Source organism: Salmo salar, chromosome 15 (genome assembly GCF_965601325.2).
Source record: "Salmo salar chromosome 15, fSalSal1, whole genome shotgun sequence".
In the NCBI taxonomy this organism is placed as follows: domain Eukaryota; kingdom Metazoa; phylum Chordata; class Actinopteri; order Salmoniformes; family Salmonidae; genus Salmo; species Salmo salar.
The window spans coordinates 89,108,122-89,115,176 of NC_138305.1; positions in this window are offsets into that span (position 1 = coordinate 89,108,122).

The following is a 7,055-nucleotide window of genomic DNA, read 5'->3' on the forward strand; positions in this document are numbered from 1 at the left end:
CACAACACGATGCCAGAGTTGTCTTAAGTTTTGAGGGAGAGTGGAATTGGCATGCTGATGCAGGAATGTCCACCAGAACTCTTGCCAGAGAATTTAATGATAATTTCTCTACCATAAGCCGCCTTCAATGTAATTTTAGAGAATTTGGCAGTACGTCCAACCGGCCTCACAACCGCAGACCACGTGTAACCACGCCAGCCTAGGACCTCCACATCTGTCTTCTTCACCTGCGGGATCATCTGAGACCAAGCCATCTGTACAGCAGATGAAACTGAGTAGTATTTCTGTCTGTAGTAAATCCATTTTGTCGGGAAAAACAAATTCCGATTGGCTGGGCTACAATCCCAGTGGATGGGTTCATGTCCTCCCAGGCCCACCCATGGCTGAGCCCCTGCCCAGTCATGTGAAATCCATAGATTAGGGCTTCATGAGTAAAAGTAAAGATACCTCAATAGAAAATGATTCAGGTATAAGTTAAAGTCACCCAGTAAAATACTACTTGAGTAAAAGTCTAAAGATACTGTATTTGTTTTTAAATATACTTTAGTGTCAAAAGTAAATGTATTTGCAAAAATATACTTATCAAAGAAAAAATATAAAACAGTAATTTACAAACAATGCATTTTAAATTTACTAACGAAGCAGTTTAGTGAGTCTGCCAGTTCTGAGGAAGTAAGGATGACCAGAGATATTCTCTTGACAAGTGAGCAAATTGGACCATTTTCCTGTCCTGCTAAGCATTCAAAATGTAACGAGTACCTTTGGATGTCAGGAAAAATGTATGGAGTAAAAATGCCTTTTCTTTTCTTTAGGAATGTAGTGAAGGAAAAATAAAAGTTGTCAAATATAAATAGTAAAGTACAGATACCCCCAAAAATGACTCAAGTACTTTAAAGTATTTTTACTTAAGTACTTTACACCACTGCCAGCGACCACTTGAGGTGAGTAGGGTGGAGGTGGCAGCAAGGGGATAAAGTGACGAGGGCCTAAAGTGGCCTTCTAAAGAGAAAATTAGTTCTCAGCTCTCCATTGTATGAGAAATAACAGATCATCTAAGGTCGTTACTAGAGACATCTTAGCCAGATGATCTCTCTCCATCCGAATACCCTAAACCGATGGGCTGGGGACCATATGATGTAAGGTATATACCAGAAAGGCCAAGTGTCAGCTGGTCCTCCCCTAAATCATCCTTCCAGCCGGGGATAAATCACAAGACCAAGCCCTGGTCAGGAGACTTGATATTACAGTTGATATGATGTACACCGTTCTGGGATCAACCTTAATGTGGAGCATGTGCGAGAAGGCTTGGCATGTTTAAACAAGCTGTGTGTGTGAGTAATCTGAAATTAAATTACATTTATCATTGTTTTCATGAATTGTTGTTTGTGATCTTTATGAGACTACACAGCAAACAAAAACATGTGAAAGGTCGCAGCAAATGTTCTCATAACACAAAAACTGTCCAGTCTGTGGTGATGATTATAGAATGATTGTATGACATTCACCTGACGTTGCAAGAATGTTCCTAGAACACATTTAATTTGGTTTTTAAATGTTCCCAGAATGTTTCATTAGGTTGTGGGAACAGTCTGGTGAGAACAATGTGGGGACCTTACAAAATATATGTTCCCAAAACACAAAAACTGTCCAGTTGTGTGGATGATTCTACAATGTTTCTTAGTTTTGGATACCTTGTAAATATGGGCCCAGAAGTATGCAGCATATAAAGAAGATGGGTGAAGTGATGGTGAAAAGTTACCAGTATCTCCCTGGGTTAGTTATGTCTAAGAAGGCTAAAATGGAAGCGTGGAATTCCTGATTGACCATAGTGCCATTGCTATATACCGAGAGAAAAGAAATTGCAAAAGAGCTTCACTGGTGGCGTAGAGGACAAAAGACCTGGTTGGCAACCACACATTGCAGGTTCAAACCCCACATGTGCAGATTGTCAACATATGAAGTGTAAAAAGTATGATTAAATGCTGTTCAAATATCTAATGAAGAAAATAATATGCAGACTGTCGACATACAGTATGAAGTGTAAAAGATGGGCTTTAATGATTAAATGCTGGTGAAACTAAAATGTTCCTACAATATAGTCCTCAAATGTGAATTGCCATTACATCTAGAGAGAAACACAAAGGAGATGTATTTCAGTCTGTTATCATATGCTTTAATTTTGCATGCTGAGAATGTTGTGGTAATATTAGGTCAGACTTAAATATAAAATGTTTTAAATGTTCTGAGGACCTCCAAAACAAGGTCAAAGTAATACTGCAAAACATGTGGCAAAGAAATTAACTTTGTCCTGAAAACAAAGTTTTATGTTTGGGGAAATCCAATAGAACACATTACTGAGTACCACTCTCCATATTATCAGGCATAGTGGTGGCTGCATCATGTTATGGGTATGCTTGTAATCGTTAAGGACTGGGGAGTATTTCAAGATAAAAAAAATTGAATGGAATGGAGCTAAGCACAGACAAAATCCTAGAAGAAAACCTGGTTCAGTCTGCTTTCCACCAGACACAGGATGAATTCGTCTTTCAGCAGGACAATAACCTTAAACAAGGCATAATCTACACTGGAGTTGCTTACCAAGAAGACAGTGAATGTTCCTGAGTGGCTGAGTTCCAGTTTTGACTTAAATCTACTTTGAAATCTATGGCAAGACCTGGAAATGGTTGCCTAGCAATGATCAATAACAAATTCGAAGAATTTTTTCAATAATAAATTGGCAAATGTTGCACAATCCAGGTGCGGAAAGCTCTTAGAGACTTATCCAGAAAGACTCACAGCTGTAATCGCTGCCAATGGTGCTTCTACAAAGTGTTGACTTATGTACTTATGTAAATTAGATACAGTTGAAGTCAGAAGTTTGCATACACTTAGGTTGGAGTCATTAAAACTCGTTTTTCAACCACTCCACACATTTCTTGTTAACAAACTATAGTTTTGGCTAGTCGGTTAGGACATCTTCTTTGTGCATGACACAAGTAGTTTTTCAACAATTGCCCACAGACAGATTATTTGATTTATAATTCACAATTCCAATGGGTCAGAAGTTTACATACACTAAGTTGACTGTGCCTTTTAACAGCTTGGAAAATTCCAGAAAATTATGTCATGGCTTTAGAAGGCTTTAGAACAAACAATAGTATGCAAGTATAAACACCATGGGACCACGCAGCCGTCATACCGCTCAGGGTGGAGACGCGTTCTGTCTCCTAGAGATGAACGTACTTCGGTGTGAAAAGTGCAAATCAATCCCAGAACAACAGCAAAGGACCTTGTGAAGATGCTGGAGGAAACAGGTACAAAAGTATCTATGTCCACAGTAAAACAAGTCCTATATTGACATAACCTGAAAGGCCGCTCAGCAAGGAAGAAGCCACTGCTCCCAAACTGCCATAAAAAAGCCAGACTACGGTTTGCAACTGCACATGGGGACAAAGATCGTACTTTTTGGAGAAATATCCTCTGGTCTGATGAAACAAAAATGGAACTGTTTGGCCATAATGACCATCGTTAAGTTTGGAGGAAAAAGGGGGATGCTTGCAAGCCAAAGAACACCATCCCAACCGTGAAGCATGGGGGTGGCAGCATCATGTTGTGGGGGTGCTTTGCTGCAGGAGGGACTGGTGGACTTCACAAAATAGATGGCTTCATGAGGATGGAAAACTATGTGGATATATTGAAGCAACATCTCAAGATATCAGTCAGGAGGTTAAAGCCTGGTCGCAAATTGGTCTTCTAAATGGACAATGACACCAAGCATACTTCCAAAGTTGTGGCAAAATGGCTTAAGGACAACAAAGTCAAGGTATTGGAGTGGCCATCACGAAGCCCTGACCTCAATCCTATAAAAAATCTGTGGGCAGAACTGAAAAAGCGTGTGCGAGCAAGAGGCCTACAAACCTGACTCAGTTACACCAGCTCTGTCAGGAGGAATGGACCAAAATTCAACCATCTTATTGTGGGAAGCTTGTGGAAAGCTACCCGAAACGTTTGACCTAAGTTAAACAATTTAAAGGCAATGCTACCAAATACTAATTGAGTGTTTGGAAACTTCTGACCCACTAGGAATGTGATGAAAGAAATAACAGCTGAAATAAATCATTCTCTCAGCTATTATTCTGACATTTCACATTCTTAAAATAAAGTGGTGATCCTAACTGACCCAAGACAGGGAATTTTTTCTAGGATTAAATGTCAGGAATGGTGAAAAACTGAGTTTAAATGTATTTGGCTAAGGTGTATGTAAACTTCTGACTTCAACTGTTTTTCTGTGTCATTTTCAAATAAATATGCAAACATTTGTCATTACGGGTGTTGTGTGTAGATGAGTGAGAATATGTTATATTTAATCAATTTTGAATTCAGGCTGTAACACAACAAAATGTCGAATAAGTGAAGGGGTATGAATACTTGCTGAATGCACCGTACATCTGGGGAACGGATGGATTGGGAACCTTAATTGAAAACTTTCTGAAGGCACTCTTAGCTATAAACATTACTGGTACATTGTGTTATTACATTAACTGTAAACCTGATGAGAATTTTTGAGTGTTCTGTGGATGTTGTTACTGATGTTGTGCACAACATGTTAGTGAATGTTAGATTATTCCAAGGATATTTAATTTAAAACATTTTTTGAAGAATACAAATATTTTGTTATCAAAAACATTCTATGTTTTTGGAAGTTGTCATCCAAATGTTAGTTAAACCCTAAACCCTAAATGTAACTTAATGGGACTCTTAGCTAATGTTCTGGGAATGTTGCCGGTTTGCTGGGTAGGCTGTTCATTGTTGTCAACCCGTTAAGTACCAAGCATTATTAAACCAGACATTTGTTACAATGTTGCCAGACAGTGGACCAGATAATATCTAGTTGGATTATGATGTATAAACCCACTATAAAGTCTTCATGGTGTTCTTGGAAAAGACAACAATATGTGGACTCCAAAATGGTAACTTATGGTCCTGTGATCATCTCAGTCTCTGAGGCTTTATAGAGGAATCAAGTTGCTCTGCCAATATATTTCAGCTGTACAGCAGCTGTGAAGGATGTACTTTCATTGGTAAATCCCTCAACTAATGGCTTTTGAACCACATCTACTCTTCGAGAAATGATCTCATCTTTAGAGCAATAGCAGCCTCCAAGTTTGAAGAGCCATTTCTAGTGGATTTCTAAATTGGTTACATTTTTGTAAAGATCAGGATGACTTGTAACTAGCTTTCACTTCGTTGATTTGCCCATTAGAATTGCAATATTGGCATTCAAAGGTTTTTCGTATACCGGTATGTATAAACTGGAATATAATACTGGAGTGGCTGAGAGATTAGATTTGATACTAGTCCAGTGGCGATTTTAGCATGTAAATCTTGGTGGGGCCAAAAACAATATATAAGTGGGATGCATGTCAGCAAAGCCACTACACAACACAACACTAAACAGTAACAAACGGTGCCCACAAACTTTTAGGGCCTACATAAAGCTGTCCCAACATCTTATCACTGCTGCATCTGGCTATCAGCGGAGCCTTGTCTGGCAGCGAAACAGTTCATTCAGCCTAATTTATTGCCTTTTAAAAAAACATAGCTGATATGGCTGACTTGCTAAAACAAATATGGTTTCTAATTGAGATGTACAAACTATGGCATAAGGGGACGACAAGTGGATAAGAGGCAATCCGTAATTTAAATTAAGACATTAATGAGCGAGCTAGGACAGACATTGTCAATATAATTATTTGTTTAGCACTTTTGAAATGTACAGCAACAGAAATTCAGAACATGGGCCATTCTTACAGTGTTCTCCCTGTACACTAAGTCAGAACTGTAGGATAAATAAAGGAGGCACATAAGCAGACAATGAAAGCTCTTGCAAAATTTGATGATTACATTTCTCTAAAACAGGTTATTGGCTAAATGTCCACCACCAAGTCAGAACAGTAGGTGAAATTAAGAAAGGTAGACCAAATTATTAGGGTGAGGCACATGGGCTACTAACAGCTTACTACACAACATACACTTAGTATTACTTTCTTAGCTACAGTATACATACAGTATCTCCCTGGCATATTACATAATTTATGCAGCAGCATACAATACATTTCTGGACTCACCTTTTTGTGCTGTGCTCACTTGAACAGGATGGTGGCACGACAGTCCTTTATGGGCAAATTTTGTCATCAAAGTCTGGCATTTATGGTGCTTTCACTGGGAACTTGGGAAAAAAACAATGTCGAATCATGATGACGTCAATGATCTTCATGTCGTAGCTCTAGAAAAGAGGCCCGAGTTCCCGATTTACAATTCCGAGTTGGATGACCATTCAAAACATATTTCCCAGTTGGAGCTCGTAGCTCGAAGTCGGAGCTCGAAGTCAAGTTTTCGCAGTTCCAAGTTAACAGTTGTTTTGAGCACGGCACAAATCATGCTTCATTGACAGCATGGCCAATGTTGAATGTTTATCATTTTAAACTTGGAAATGAGACACTCAAACCCAGATTTGGGACCACACAGCCACTCCACTGAATATCAGGCTAGTGATTGCTTTGCAATGGTTGCAGTTAGCCACTGTCACTGATTCCTTCCAAACCACTCATTGTTGATTTTGCGATTTCCAACTTGTTGTGTTATGTTTATGTCCAATGGCCGATGAGCACCGATACGTTTTATCTATTTCTCTTCACTATTTATCTTCATATGACAAGGAATAAAAAGGATTTGCCAGTAGATTGTCAACTTGATTCATAATGATGACTGCTAGCTAAAATGTTGAAAGTATGTATATCAGTATATCAGTCCAATCAAAGCTACAGTAGATTTAACGTGATTTGAAGTCATTTTATCTCTGGCCAATGACCTTGAGCTTTCTTCGATGGGCACTTCTAATGTAACTCTATGGCAGCACCCAAGGGGCTTGAACTTCCGAGGTCTGCCCTTAGGCTTGGCGGTGACGTATTGTCCCCACGAGTGACAGAACACTGAGCTAATCATGGCGCAACTAGAGAACATTACCAACACTGGCTGACCCACCTCTACAGAAA